The sequence below is a fragment of the Pelodiscus sinensis genome, chromosome 3, assembly GCF_052426305.1.
Source record: "Pelodiscus sinensis isolate ZL-2025 chromosome 3, ASM5242630v1, whole genome shotgun sequence".
NCBI classification, from domain to species: Eukaryota; Metazoa; Chordata; order Testudines; family Trionychidae; genus Pelodiscus; species Pelodiscus sinensis.
In genome coordinates this window covers 77,080,780-77,096,352 of record NC_143054.1, presented here as the reverse complement: position 1 = coordinate 77,096,352, position 15,573 = coordinate 77,080,780, and the positions used below count along the sequence as shown (strand labels likewise).

The following is a 15,573-nucleotide window of genomic DNA, read 5'->3' as shown; positions in this document are numbered from 1 at the left end:
CTTTTGAGCCAAAACTTGCCAGCTGTCTACACTGGCCACTTGATTTTGTGCAAAAGCACTGACGTTCTACTATCCGAAATCAGTGCTTCTTGCGCAAATGCTTTGACGTTCCCGCTCAGGCAAAAGCCCTTTTCCGGAAATGTTTTTGCACAAGAGGGCCAGTGTAGACAGCTAAAAACTGTTTTGTGCAAAAAAAGCCCCGATGGTGAAAATGGCGATCGGGACTTTCTTGCACAAAACCGCGTCTAGATTGGCATGGACGCTCTTCCGCAAAAAGTGCTTTTGCGGAAAAGCATCCGTGCCAATCTAGATGCTCTTTTCTGCAAATGCTTTTAACGGGAAAAACTTTTCCATTAAAAGCATTTGGGGAAAATCACGCCAGTCTAGACGTAGCCTAAGTGTATGTAACAAATACTGCTAAATATGCTGAAACATCAGGCCCTAGCTGTCTCAATTTGGGTAAACAATTAGTTAATACTTTTGATTTTGGACTCTGTTTTAATTCCCACCTATAAAATGGAGATAATAATACCCTTCATCTCATAGTTGCACTGTGAAGGTAGATTAATGTTTGTGAAACAGTCAGATGTTGTAAAAAGTCTCGGAGAGTAGCCGTGTTAATCTAACTTCAAAAATGAGTAGTCCTGTGGCACCTTAAAGACTAATAAATATATCGGGAGCTTAGTGGGTAAAACTCACTTGATCAAATGAGTTGGACTGGAAATTTCAGATCCAGGAAATATATAACAGCAAAAACAATACCTGAGCTGATTGCACACAACATTGACTGAGAGCCATGCATGCACTCTGCATCCTATTAAAGTGCTGCTATGGTTCAATTGGCACACCTTGCAAATTTTAGATACTCAAGTGCAGTTAGCAAACTACCCTATCCTGAGAGGCCGACCTGGTTATGACAATCTTGGGGCCCACTGAGATGGAGGGTTACTCGCGGGGTCCCACTCAGTAGCTTGCTCATCGCTGCTCTATGTGGACCAGCACCAGAGGGAGATGGATATTTGCCAACGGTAGAGTAGTGGAGACTTGCGATTTTTGGGTTTCATTCCATGAGGAGTAGGCTCTAATAGCCACAGATTTTTCTAGCTCCCCAACTTTGACGCCCTCTTCCCCATCCACTCCAAACTGTGGAGTCCTGTCTCTTTCCCACTTCAGATCCCATTCTCCTGTCCTAGTCAGTCCTCGGTTCCATTCCTCCCGTTTCTTATCTATCATACTGCCCAGCCAGTAATTCCTGACCCTGGGTGGATGAATGTGATCTCAGTCTCTCTTCCCCCTCCTCTACCTGTTTTCCTCTCTGGCTCAGTCTCCTTGCCTAACAAGTTCCACCCTTCTCTACTCAGTTTCATTGTTCCATTCTTCACACATTAGTCTAGCTCTTATTCCTTCTGCATTCCATTCAGGAGCAGGGAAGATCATTGTGAGCACTGGGGAGACAGGTTCCCATGCTCTCAGTTTAGGTGACCAGACTTGGCACCAGCAGGGCCTACAGGAGCTCAGAGCTGAAAGTATGGGGGAGAAATCCTGTTCATCCAGGGTGGAACGTGTGGAGAGTCTGTGTAGGTCTAGTGAGTCTCTGATGAGCATGTGTAAATTCTAACTTTTAAAAAAAATCACATGGGGATAGTCTTTAATGGACTCTTTAAAACAAAAACAAAAACACAGCATATCCCTGGCACAAGGCTGTCCCTGCCAAATTTCAAACTCCTACTCCAAAGCATAGGAAAATACTGTGTCTCCCCCACACTTCCAGTCTCTTTTGAAATGGCTGAACTGTTTTGGCTCAAATTTTCCAGATCAGTTCCGCATGAGACAGACTACAGGCATGGAAAATCAGCCCAAATGGTTAAACTCTGGCAAAGTTTTAAAAGCAGCCTTTTAGTGGGATGTGTTGAGCAACCTTAATATGAGGCTGCACTGTGTGTCTCACCTATAATAATTTATTAAAGAGCCACAAGCTTGAGTAGGTTGAAAATAGCAATGCATTGCTCGCAGCAGAACTCCTACCCTGAATATAAATAATATGTATAGTGTTTGATTTAATGAGTATCTCTACCACACTTAAAAAATAGTCAGTCAGAATCGGTGATAACCATTTAGCTAATAATAGACTCTGTCATCTTAATAGATGTATTCTCTTGGACTTTACAAATGTACTCCAGCTACTGTGCTTGACCACTATGCTCTTCTTCTATTTATGATCCTCTTATTATTTTTTTATTTTTATCTCCTTTGTGATTAATAATATTGCTTTTGAGTTTTGTCCTTTTTGATGTACCCCATACATAGAACTGCAATTGTTAAATATTTTTTAAAAATTGCAAATCACTGTCAACAGAAAAGCTGGGGCTGCTGGAAGACAAATAGTTTCTATCAAAGAAGTTTAAAAATCCATTTAAGAAATGGGCAGTGATCCAGATTTTAGATCTCTCATTTGTGAAATTCCTTGGGGAGAGAAAACCTCCATGAAATAGGGCTGTGTGGTTTTTGTTGTTTTTTGTTTTTTTAATTGGAGCACATATGAATGTGATGTCCATCCATGAAGTAGTCATTCACCACCACATACTATAAACTTAAATATGTCTCTGAAAATTAGACAAATAGTAAAAACTAGAAAGATAGAAGTTAAAATGACAAGAAAAGGATGAAAATGGTTGTCCTTATTTTTTCACTCTTGTAAATAAACAGTTGGTGACAGATGTCTCATAGTGATCAACCCACTGATTCACACTGGTGACGCACATTATTGTTACAGTGCACATGTTGTTGTGAACGCTAATTCAATTTTTCTTTTGGACATTGGTCTGCTCTACCAATATGTACAAAACCTAGGGAATATTTTTATGCTAGCGAAGACAATAATAGAAGGGGTGGTATGAGCTGTCTTGAGGGAAATCTTGCTTCTAAACTCATAGTAGGAACTTGTTGAATAATCTCTTTTGGGTTGATGGAGGGAAAACCTGCAACAGAGCCTTTCTCCGTTCATGTGGAAGAAGCAGGGCAGACATCTCTTGATGTTAGAAACGTGGAGCTGAGTGTGAAGAGAACTCTTCGTAGAATGTTCATGGTGAAAGCCAAAGAGTCTGTCATGTCAGGCTGCAGAGTCGCTGCCACATCTTTGGCCTCCGAAGGCCATGTCTCTGTTAGTTCTGTGCCCAGTGGTTCGACTGAGATAGGGAACTTGAGGAAGATTAAATTTTACATTAATGAAAGACGTGGCTTTTTCTAGTAAAACTTGTCTTCTATGACATTTTATGTGTGAGAATGACATGATATGGCCCTTACACTGAATGAGCAAACAATTTCTATAGTGTTTTCTAGCAAGAATTTATTTTGCACAGTGTGAAAACTAGTCTTAAGAGTGTGGGGAAGCTGCCAGAGCTCTCAGGGCCTGCAGATACTGAAAAGAAATGCTGTTGTGAACCCTAGGGAAAGTAATGAATAGGAAAGCTTCTGGATAATGAATTATTAGTTCTGGGATCTAGGAGGAATAATCCACTTGAAACTCTGATTCCTGGTGGCGTGAGGAGGGGAATGAAGGATGGGAGTTAATAGTTTGTTTTAAAGATTTTTTGAGTAGTCTGCCTGATTTTACTAAAGAGACCAATAGTTATATACTAATCTAATAAAGATGCTTAAGTTGGTGTAAATTCTAGGAGTGCCCTGAGGTCCTGTTGTGAAAGACTTTGCACCTGCATGTATTAGATCAGTGGTCTCCAACCTTTTTACACCCAAGATCACTTTTTAAGTCTCAGAACAGGTGAAGATCTACTGCCCCGCCCCTTCCTTGAAGCTCCGCCTACATTACATGAGGAAATCTAATGTAAATGTACTGTGCACATGCGCAGTTCAGAGAGGGCTCAAGAGCTACTCTTAGAGCCCCTGAGATCTACCGGTAGATCGCGATCTACTGGTTGGTGACCACGGTATTAGATGAATAAAACAAATAAATGAAAAATTGTTGTGCTTGGGGGGTGTGTGGAGCTTGCCCTCCAGGTTTAGTATCTTAAATAAAATTGTTTTATTGTTACTTTAGTTGTAGTGCTTTTCCCCAAATCCCTTCATGGTAAAAAGAAAATTGCTTTGTGTAAAACGTGGAAAAGTAGATCAGATTTTCTCTTTTTTTATATGAACTGGTTTGCAAGGAGAATTTACTGAATCTTGTGTGGCCAGCTTTTGAAGGTGTGTGTGAGGAAAATGGACGACAAAGTTAATTTTAAAAAAATCAAGAGACTTGGGTATATCCATCACATCTGTTATTAATTCAAATTTGTACTGGCTTTGCTGCTCTCCTTAAATATCTTGGCTTATTTTCTCTTAAGGTGCTAATATCCTATTAAATGTAATCGTCTGCCTATGAACATTTTTTTTTTTATTAAATAGATTTATTTATATATATCCAGAGTTTTATCTGCTTCCTTAAAGTGACAAAAAAGTTTACATAGCGACTGGCCATATTGGCCTTGCAGGGTTGTAAGAGCTGGATTGTCTTCCATTTTATACAGTTATAGCACAGCTAACCCAAATAAGGCCACAGGTGCCTAACTGTAACTGAAAAGCTTAATCTGTTTTACAGAATCTTACTTGCTGCTGGTGAAACCTGAGATAGAAAGAATTACTTTTGGTTCTTGTATCCAAGGCTGAGTTTTCAAAGCTGGTTCATAGGTGGAGGAGTACCCTTTTATTTACAAATTTGACACACTTTTTTCAGGGAATCCCTGGGATGACAGAGTCAGAATAAAGCCACTATATTTTAAAATTTCTTTGTGGAACACACATTTTCAAAGGAAAAAAATGAAAACAGGTCACTGACTTGGGGGAAAGCCAAGTACCTGTAGAAGAAATTGAGTCAGTTTAATACTTTTGAGAGCCAACATGCTTTTAAAAAGCCCCAGTCATTACTTGTTCAGCTCTGAGTTTTGCATGTCTTCTGATGCAATAACTATTTGATTTAAACATAATTGCTGATGCTGCAAATTGTATTGAGAGCATGGATTACTTTGAAAGATTGCTCGATAGAAACAGTTTTGTTTGTTTCCAGTTTGTGTGTCTGCTGGAGGCTACAGAGCAGGGGGAAAGGAGGTGGCACCAGGGAGCTGGTGCTCAGGAGAACCAGCTTTTAAGTCTGCTCCCTCCAGCTCCAGCTCCAGCTCCAGCTCCAGCTCCAGCTCCAGCTCCAGCTCCAGCTCCAGCTCCAGCTCCTTCCTATCCCCCCCCCCCCCCCCCCCGCTGCCTCTGTAGCCCATGTATTTGTCTACACACAGACATCCCTACTCTACTACAGAATATTTTTGGTTTGAATTTAAAAGGGTGGGGAATCAATTTGATTAACTTGCCAGTAGAGGGCAGTGTGGAATGAAGATTTCTGAAATGAATGGAGTATGATAAGATATCTTTAAAACAACAAATGGGTTGGTTTCATTAATACTGATGTTTGTGTGGCATGATGTATGAGTTTATAAAAATACAGCATATCCCTGTAGCATCCAGATTCATATTTTCAAAATTAAACAATAAATTATGTAAAGCTCTTCACAGCTGGCAGAGTTGAAGAATCACTGTGTATTAAGAAAATAAGCTGAACAAAAATTTGAAACTATTCTTTCCCAAATTTCCAATACCACACAAATAATTTCATATGTTGTCATCTCTGGTGCATTACACTTGGTCTCAGGTCTACTGGGTGAATGCATTCTGAACAGGGAAATATGTGCTGGAGCTAGAGCTGTCAGGTGCGGCTTTGTCTATGCTTAACTATTTTTTCCTAAGACTTCCCATTACTGCTATCAGGGTAGAGTTAGACACAGCCTGGGAGGGCCCTGCCAATGTCTGTGGTGTTTTAACAGTGAGGTCCACTTAGCTGGCTATCGAGTAAGAGATGGCTCTCAAGGCCAGTTCTTAAATTCTTCAGGGTTTTAACAAGTTGCAGGGTACTCACAGGCAAACAGGAAGCCAATGCTGCATGTACAAGTGTTTGCAAGGTCAGGGCCTTACATTGTAAATTCTTAGGACATTGACTGTATCTACCTCTGTGGCTGTATGGTGCTTAGTGCATATCCTATTACATTCCAGCTCCTCCCTCGAGTGCTTGCTCTTCCCCACCCTGGTACACTTTCAACAGGCTGAGGCAGGGAGTTAGTGTGTGGGAGGAGGGTGTGGGACTAGGGACTAGGAGTTTGGGATGTAGCAGGGAGCTCAGGGCAGTGGGAGAGAATGTGGCCTCCAGGAAGGCATGTGGGATGAAGGAGAGGGCAAAGGATTGGGGCATGTGGTTGGGGTATGGGATCTAGTCAGGCAACGTTTACATCAGGCAATTCTTGGAAGTGGCCTATATGTCCAGCTCCTAGATGGAGGAGCAAGGGGGTTCTGTGCACAGCCCACATGTGCTGTCCCCACAGCTTCTGTTGGCTGCGTTTCCTAGCCAATAGGAGCTCTGGGGATGGAGCCAGCACAAAAAGCCCCTGTAGCTGTACCTGCATCTAGAAGCTGGACATGCTGGCCACTTTAGGGAGCCACGGCAGAGGGCTTGACTTAGCCTCGGTCTGCTGCCAGCTGTATCTGTGGTGCTGACCGGAGCCACGTAGGTGCCTTTTCAGCTGGATATTCTGGTCAAAACCAGATGCCTGGGAATTCTAATGACAAGGAATAACACTGTTTTAGCCAAGTGTTCATTTCAGGAATAACCAGATCATTGCCTGATGGGTTGTACAGAATGTAGCATACAGTGCAATCCAACACTGATGTCATTTAAAAGGTGAAATAGTTTTGCTTTGTCCTCTTTGCTTGTCAGTCCAGCAACAGTCCTCTTCGTGCCTGCAGTCTTTCTTTTGGTGGCAATGCTGAAAATAGCTCACTGTTGCTGTTGATCTCATTGTGCCCCGGGTTATTCTGTAGGTATTCTAGGTTTCTTTGCGTTTGGATATTGGTCCAAGGCATAAGGCAGCTCTGGATCTCGATTTCCACCAGTTGCTTCTTCTCCAGAAGGTTTAACCTTCCCTGATCTGTTTTATGGGAGCATTGGGTCCATTTCCTAACTCAGCCACTTGATTCCACTTGAGTGCTTTGCTGAGTTTTGTTTCATTAGGAATGCATTGTGATAATGACTACTATCCTCTCTGATATGCAAAGAGCTCTAGTGTTTGAGGAAGAGCAGCAGTTTGTAAAAATAATGATCAAGGTTTTTTAATGACTTCAGTGTGGGAATTATAAAAGCATTAAAAATGTTTGGAGTTATAGGAAGAGTGAATTTATCTTTCCTCAAACACCAATGTGTTCCCTAATCCCTGAAGTATTCTTCCTTGAAATATTTATTTTTTTCATAGCTTGCTGGGCAAAATACTTTTAGAACTGATTTTTTTCCCTTGCACTAGTACGATTGGATAAGATGAAGGAAGGTAAATAGGCTTGCTGGTTTGTATAGGAGTAAAATACATGGTTACTTGATACGCTATTGCAGACTCGAAGGACTGTCATTTGTGAGCTAAGGAGAAAATAAGAATGCATCCATCTTGAGTGTTACAGCAGTGACTAGCAATTGATTTTAAAGGATTGGTTGTAATGTTGACGAAATCTTGGGCACCATTAATACACTTAATATTTTTTTTCAGATTAAAATCCCTTTTACAGATGTCATAGTTATGGAGAAATGTGTAAAGCCAAGAAGTATGAAATACTCAATCACTGGTAATTTGAAAAATAAGATTGGATATTTCTCTGAAAAAGAGATACTCCAGTTCAAACAGTAGTTATTTTGGAAAAGTTCTATAGCCTGTTATTCAGAAAGTCAGAGTCACTGAGGATCATGATAACCCCTGCTAGTTTTAGAATATGTGAAAATCCTTCATTTTCAATATATTTTATTTAAAAAAAATATACACATGTTAAATTATAGGAAAATGTTGGTATTCTCTGTTATACACCTGGATTGAACTCTGTGGTGCTTACATAGAGTTTTTTTAATTTAGATTAGCTTTTGACACTAGATATGATAGATGATAATTGCTGTATCTGTTGCATTCGTAATAGTCCATCAGTTCCTTTGAGTTACTAATGTAACACAGCAACTAATCTTTTTCTCTATTAAAGCGTATTGGAGAGTATATTTGACTATTTCTGAATGTTTTCAGTTCCGTTTTTTCTCCTTCAATATTAATCTCTTTGTTTCATGGGTATTTCCATCCTATCACCATCTTTTTAAATGGGTAATTTTTTTTTCAAGAAAAAAAGTTAATGTGAACAGAAACAAACAAAAAAATCCTCTGAACCCTAAATTAGAAAATGAAAAGTTCAGACCTCAAAAATGTCATGGTTCCAGAAAGGGCCCAGTACTTTAAGGACCAAATGAAACAAAACTTGTTGGACCAACTTTGCCCACTTACTTGGTCTCATAAATTCACCTTTGTGAGGTATTGTGCTGTATAACTTTGACAAATGCGTTGTCTGTAATATCATAAGAACATAAGAATGGCCATACTAGGTCAGACCAAGGGTCCATCCATCCCAGTACCCTGTCTGCCGACAGTGGCCAATGCCAGGTGCCCCAGAGGGAGTGAATCGAACAGGTAATGATCAAGCGATCTCTTTTCTGCCATCCATCTCCACCCTCTGACAAACAGAGGCTAGGGACACCATTCCTTACCAATCCTGGCTAATAGCCATTTATGGACTTAACACCTCATGAATTGATCTAGTTCTCTTTTAAACCCTGTTATAGTCCTAGCCTTCACAACCTTTTCAGGCAAGGAGTTCCAGAGATTGACTATGCGCTGTGTGAAGAAAAACTTCCTTTTATTTGTTTTAAACCAGATGCCCATTAGTTTCATTTGGTGGCTCCTAGTTCTTATATTCTGTCACTTAACTAATTGCTTTGTTCAGTTCCTAGTTCAGAGGTGCATTAAAAGAAAAGTGCCAATCTGGCATATTTGACAAGGCCAAAGATTTGATGGTAGGCGCAAACAAGGTTGATTTGCACTGCTGCCCATGTTCTACCTATTTCATCCATAGAGATTTTCTTAGTTTTGAAACCATTATTCATGTGCCAGCAAAACAATAACAAATTTGTACATCCTTTTATGCCATCAGTCTTGGGCTTTGGCTTCAGCAAAATGCAAATACAAATACATTCTAGAGCAGTGGTCTCCAACCTTTTTAACCACATATCACATTTTCAATCGAAGTGCAATGTAAGATCTACCTCAAACCCAAGTACCCTTGTCCCCCTTACTCCCTGCCCCTTTTCTGAGGCTCTTCCCCTCCTTCACTCCTCCTTTGAAGCCTCACCCTGCTCACTCCATGCCCCTTTTCTCTCCATCCTCGCTCACTTTCACCAGGCTGGGGTTGGGGGCTAGGGTACAGGCTCTAGTCTTGGGCCATGGAGTTTGGAGTGTGGGAGGGGCTCTGGGCTTAGCCCAAGGTAGGGGATTAGGGTTCAGGAGGGTTTCAGGGTCAAACTCTCGGGAAAGAGTTTGGGTGCAGGGGAACTCACATCTGGGGCAGGAGGTTGGGTGTAGAAGGAGGTTAAGGGGTGGGACAGGAGTTCAGGAAGCAGGTTCTGGCTGGGCACCATTTGACTGAGATGGCTTCTGAGTGGTGGAGCAGTGGAGTTAAGGCAGGGTTACTCCTGCCCTGGCCCTGTACCACTTCTGAAAGCAGCCAGCCTGGCTGCATGGCTCCATGTGCTGCCCATCATCTACAGGCACTGAGCCCACAGCTTCTACTGGTCACGGTTCCCCATCACTGATCATTGGGAGCTGCAGGAGTGGTGTCTGAAGACAAAGACAGCATGTGGAGGGCCCCTGCTCTGCGCCTCTCAGGGGCTACAGGGACAAGGCGGCCATGTCCAGGAGCAGCAATTACCATCAGGATAATTATTCCAGCCATGGCAGGTTAGGCAATTTAGAACTCACACCTCATTGCAGGAGGAACACCAGCTAATTCGAGTTAGGGCTTTATTTCGGAATCCCGTTTCACTGCCGTGTGTAGACGCAGGCAGTTACTTTGGGCTAGTCAATTTCTAAAATGGCGACCGGCCGGGAACATGCAAATCAAGTACGGGATATTTAAATCCCGCGCTTTATTTGCAATTTTGGTCGCCCTCATTAGCTTCCCTAGATCGATCTAGGGGACTAGTGTAGACATACCCTCTGATATTAATAGTGCTAGTGTTGGTGTGTTGGTAAATAAGGCTCTCACTATGGGTTTTAGGAGTGCAAATCTCATGGAAAGATAATGGGATTTATGCCCCTAAATTTCTTAGGCCCTATTGCATTTCAGTAAGATTCCTGCTTCTCAAATCTTGAGAGATGCTTTTGGAAAATCTCTTCCTTATTTCTTATCAATGGGCCTTATTGGTTTGAACATCAGGAATTTTTTTACTGAGAGAGGTTTGAGTTGACCAGCATTCTAGATCTTTCCAGAAATTGACAAGAGATCATTTAATTTTCACTTAACTGATAGAGGACATTGGAAAAATGTACATCCAATTTAAAAACTTATTGTTAAAATCATACATTGTTGCAATGCAGCTGACTCCCCTAGATTGAATTTGTGTTTCAGCCTAAGGTTTAACCCAGATGCTAGTGTGAAACTTAAATTTTGTAGGCTAAGTGAGAGTTACTAAATGGTCTCTTTGACAAGAAATGACAACCTGAAGAAAATCAAAGTGAAGGTGAGGAGAATACTACTTTTTTTTCCTTTTTGAAACCACACTCAATCTGTTTACAGCACATATTAGCCAGTGGAATTTTGAGGAATTAATGTCTACCTCTCAGTATAACATTTTAGTATGCTGCAGCCACTGGTGTCTTGTCCTCCTGCTGTTAAATTCCTTTGGGTTACAGAGCTCACTGATGTAACAACAATTAGAGTGATGAAGACAGACCTAATTGGCATCCCACCAGCAATATGCTTTGGGAATTCCTGACTCAAATTAAACATAAACTGCTATCAACTCTTCACCAATCCATCTGGGAAATGCTGAAGGAAAACTCATTAGGTATGCTCAAATGTGCTGTCATCAGAGGTCCTAAATTTCTCTTTCAGGAAAAAAAATGGTGCAAGCAACTTTGTCTTAAGAATGAATTCACAATATAACTTTAGAAAGTAGTCTGATGTCAGTGATTATGTCCATGAGTGAAGAATCAAAAAGCATCATATCACTGAATCAAAAATTACACCTTAAATATGACTAATACACTAGTCATATTAACACCTTTCTAAATTCCTGAAAAGATTAAAGCAAAATAGTAGACAAACTGGTTTATATTCATTAAAGAAAAAATTAAATATGCAAAATACAAGAAATAATCAAAAGTGTATAATTTTTGTTTCAGCTGACTGCAGTAGGCTTGTCTATTATGCCCTACTCATGCTTATCTCTGCAACAGTTGATTTTGATTTCAATCTATGTAACCTTTGAAATAGATGGATTTACTTGCTGTGGTTAAAGACAAATTGGATTCATTCATCCATTTCAGCATACTGAGGTTAATGAAAAATAAAAGCATTGTTGCCCTTTGCTGTATTTCTCCTCTATCTCTAAGGGCATGTCTACACTGGGGAGTTATTTTGAAATAACGAGGTGAGTGTCCACACTACCAAGCCTCTTATTTTGAAATAATGTGCTTGTTGTTTCGAAATAATAACGCCTGCTTGTGAAGAGCAATAAGCTTATTTTGAAATAATAATGCCCGAAATAACCAGGGCTCGACAAATAATGCAATCTACTCGCCCTTGAAGGGGAGTTTCAGAGTTTATCAGAGCTTTAAAGGGGGAGTGGCAGACATCTGTTTATCTGGCAACAGAGCAGCAGAGGTGCTGGTTTGGCTAGGCTAGAGTGGTTACCTAGGTACTGTTGGGAAATCCTGCAGAGGCTATAAGCTTTGTATACTGGAAGAGTGTCTCTTCACTTCCACATCACTACAAATGCATCCCGCATAAGAGCTGTATGCCTCTCCTGGAGATAGATTCCATTTGAACCTACCCTTCCATTGTGTTGAACTTTTGAGTTTCACTGCAAAAAGTCATTGGCAAGCAGAGATGATTTTTGTGCAAAAACCGAACTTTTTTCACTTTAAATGGCAAATGTACACATGCCCTTTGACTTTCCAGTGTTTATAGCTGCCATAAGTAGAAATGCGGAGGGGGGGGGTGATTTGGAAGCCACTGTTTCTCATTCTTAGACCATTCTTGAGGATTACTTCTAGCTGACTTTCAGGCATTGGACAATTTCTTTACACAGAAACCCTCCATTTAGGGCACATCTATACTTACAGAAGGTGGACACTGCGGCAGTCAATACAGGCAGTCCCCGAGTTACGCGGATTCGACTTATGTCGGATCCGCAGTTACGAACGGGGTTGCTGCCCGTCTCCCTGGTCTGCTGAAGACAAGCAGACCAGGGAGACGGGAAGCAAAGCCTCTGAGGACGCCGGCAGCGGGACAGCCGTGGCGCGTCTGGGCTGTTCGCTGTCCGCGTGCTCCGCGGCTTTGCTCCACGTCTCCCTGGTCTTCTGGAGACCAACAGAGCAGGGAGACGGGGAGCAAAGCAGAGCAAAGCCGCGGAGCACGCGGGCAGCGGACAGCCCAGACGCACCGCGGCTGTCCCGCTGCCGGCGTCCTCAGAGGCTTTGCTCCGCTTTGCTCCCCATCTCCCTGGTCTGCTGGAGACCAGCAGACCAGAGAGACGGGGAGCAAAGCCGTGAAGAACGCGGGCAGCAGGACAGCCGCGGCGCGTCTGGGCTGTCCCGCGTCTGGGCTGTCCCGCTGCCCCAGTGCTCCGCAGCTTTGCTCCGGACGCCCGTGGTACAGCAGCTGGGGCGCTGCCAGTTGGTCCCATAGCGCTGCTCTGGGCGCTACTGGACCAACCGGGCAGTACCCCAGCTGCTCTGCCCCAGGCGTCCTGATTCAGCCACTGCTGGTCAATTTCAGCAAATTAGGACGCCTGGGGCAGAGCAGCTTGGGTGCCACTGGGTTGGTCCAGTAGCGCCGAGGAGCGGCGCTACTGGAGCAACCCAGCAGCACCCAAGCTGCTCTGCCCCAGGCGTCCCCAAGTCAGCCGCTGCTGAAACTGACTAGCGCTGACTACAGGAAGCCCGAGGCAGAGTTGCTCTGCCCCGGGCTTCCTGGAATCAGCCACTGATCAGTTTCAGCAGCAGCTGACTTGGGGACGCCTGGGGTTCTTAAGTTGAATCTGTATGTAAGAACACTTTCACCAGGCAAGGGCAGAGGATTGGTGTGCAGGCTCTGATCTTGGATTAAGGGATTTGGAGTGTGAGAGGAGCTCTGCGCTGATCTTGGGGCAGGCAGAGGGTGCTGGAGGAGGTTCTAGGTGCAGACTCTGGGAGGGTGTTTGGATGCAGAGGTTCTCGGGACTAGGGCAGGGACTTAGGCTGTAGGAGGGGGTTCATGACTGCAATAGGGCTCCGGGATGTGGGTGCCAGCTGGGCACTGCTTACCTCATGTGGCTCCTGGTTGGTAGTTCAGGGAGGCTAAGTTAGGCTCACCACTGCCCTGGCCCGGCTCCACTCCCAAAAGCAGCCAGCAAACTCTATCCCAGGTCCTGCTCTGCCCCTCTCTGCTCTGTGGAGATAGGATACAGGAAGGGAGAGGGGGCACCCTTGACAACAGCGCTCCCTATTCTCCTTCCCCTGCCCTACAAGCAAGTAGGAGGTTCCTGAGGAGACAACTCCAAGGCAGGAGATGTGCATCAATCTGGAGGGGAGGTGGGAGGCACCTGAAGTGCTGCGCTTGATAACATCTTCGCCAAACCAGTTAGGATCACCTGTCAGAGGCTCCAAGATCTACCAGTAGATCCTGAGGTACTGATTCGTGACCACTGCTTTAAGGACCCATGCTTTTTAGCTTTGGAGGTCTAAACCTTAACTGTCACCTTAGCAGTGTTAAGAATGAATAAGTGCCCAAATGCATGGAATATGGGATAGACTACATGTTTCTGTGTATGAAACACAAATGAGATCATGTTTAGAATGCAAAGCAGGGAGATTGAGTGCTGACCATCCAAAAATTTCAGTTGAGTCAGAAGTGTGGAAAGTGCTAAACACTTCTGACAATCATAGTACATTTATATTTAGGCATGCACTTAAATCTAATGCTAATATTTGCATAACTTTAGGCACCAAAGACCCACATTCAGTGATTAGGTTTGTGTGGCTTCACACTTATCTCCACAGAGCACCATTGATTTCAATGGGATTTTCTGTATGTCGTTGTATGCCGCGTGAAATGGAAAACAGTTTTGGGACAATGTTCCCTCTAATTTTTTTTCATCTTTGGTGAAAACATGTATGATTCATTACTCGATTTGACTAAAACACTATTGTTCAATATCAGTAAAGAAAATGGGTACTTTTCATTAATGAATAGAATACCAGAAATGTTGTTTTGGGGGGCTTTGGGAATTTTATGAAATTATATCAGACCTTTATTTTATTATTTAATTGATTTTGAATGGTTCCTGTTAAGCATGTTCAGTATGGGTCTGCCAGTTCCATTGTTGCAGTATTAACTGCATAATAGTTTTATGTGAACTTGACCGTTATGAAATTCTAACTTTCTGGAGAAGAGAAATTAATGACATTTTCATCAAGTTTTAATATCAGATAATTAGTTACATTAATTCTTTGGGACAGTACTACACTGTATTTTAAATTTTACACATTTGTGGTTAGGGAGAAGTAACCTGGTGCTGCTTTTAATTAATTTTTAAACTACTAGAGTCCAGTAAATCTGAGAAGTTTAGCAGAATTGCAGGATTAATAAAAGTCATCTTCAGTCACTGAATACTGTTTGCTGCTTTGCACAAGAAACGAAATACCCTATATGGCTATCTAGATACAAGCTTTTTAAAACGTCAAACAAAAATAAAGCTGCTTACCACCCTTTTCTAAAGCAGTCTAAGATCTGAGAATAACAGTGCCATAGAGGAATGAAACACTACTATTATTTCCCCCTTCATGGTGGCAGCTGCATAGAGGTTACCCACAGGAAACTGAGAGTCTTGCACACTAGCTGCTATATTACAACGTTGTATAGTTAATTCTGTAGCGACTCTAGATAATTTTTTAATCTGAATAAGTTCTGGATTTGATATATTCTTAATTTTCAGAGTTTAATTTTATTATAATGCTTTCTTGATCCGATAGCCATCCCATAAATACTAATGAGAATTCTTTTCCTAATTGAAATTCAACATGTCATACTATAAAGTAATCTTTCTTCTCAAACCTTGGTCTCGCTTCTTTCTGCATAACAATTCCACCCTTTTCCCTTTGTTACAGGCTCAATAGCTTGGTGTCCTCTTTGATACTTCTCTCTCTCCCGAAGGCTTCATTCAACATCATCTTTTAAAATCAAGAATAACAAATAAACCTTGCTGATACTCAGTGTGACCAAAGTTCTGTTACAAGTGTTTTCTCTGTATCCCAGGGCTATAACCATATGCAGCCCTTCTTAAAATATCTTTGTTGTTTCACTATCTTATTACAATTAAAATTCAAGTTTCTCCTTCTTAAATCAGTCTGTATACCATGTGACTGG

At 42.2% G+C, this 15,573-nt stretch overlaps 1 protein-coding gene across 1 annotated transcript in view; it reads left to right on the top strand.

Moving 5' to 3' along the window:
* Positions 1-15,573, top strand: part of PREP (prolyl endopeptidase) — a 164,892-nt gene that overhangs the window by 25,289 nt on the left and 124,030 nt on the right. The gene's annotated exons all lie outside the window — the stretch shown is intronic.